The sequence below is a fragment of the Salvelinus sp. IW2-2015 genome, unplaced genomic scaffold (assembly GCF_002910315.2).
Source record: "Salvelinus sp. IW2-2015 unplaced genomic scaffold, ASM291031v2 Un_scaffold2661, whole genome shotgun sequence".
In the NCBI taxonomy this organism is placed as follows: Eukaryota; Metazoa; Chordata; class Actinopteri; order Salmoniformes; family Salmonidae; genus Salvelinus; species Salvelinus sp. IW2-2015.
In genome coordinates, this window is record NW_019943967.1 from 221442 (window position 1) to 222077 (window position 636).

Genomic DNA, 636 nt, shown 5'->3' on the forward strand with positions numbered 1-636 from the left:
GGGTCATTATGCTGGATGGAATCCCATTAGCTGGACTAAAGTCTAAAGATGGATGCCTTGCACTCTACGTCTCCTATAAACAAACTCTCCTCTCCTCTTCACCTGACTAACCTCTCTCTCTCTCCCCTTCACCTGACTAACCTCTCTCTCTCTCTCTTCACCTGACTAACTTACCCTCTCTCTCTCTCTCACCTGACTAACCTCTCTCTCTTCTCCTCTTCACCTGACTACCTCTCTCTCTCTCCTCTTCACCTGACTAATCTCTCTCTCTCTCCTCTTCACCTGACTAATCTCTCTCTCTCTCCTCTCTCACCTGACTAATCTCTTCTCTCTCCTTCACCTGACTAATCTCTCTCTCCTCTCCTCTTCACCTGACTAACCTCTCTCTCTCTCCTCTTCACCTGACTAACCTCTCTCTCTCTCTCTCTTCACCTGACTAACCTCTCTCTCTCTCTCTCTCTCCTCTTCACCTGACAAACTCTCTCTCTCTTCCTCTTCACCGGACGAACCTCTCTCTCTTCTCTCTTCACCTGACTAACCTCTCTCGCTCCTCTCTTCACCGGACTAACCTCTCTCTCTCTCCTCTTCACCTGACTAACCTCTCTCTCTCTCTCTCTTCACCTGACTAACCTCTCT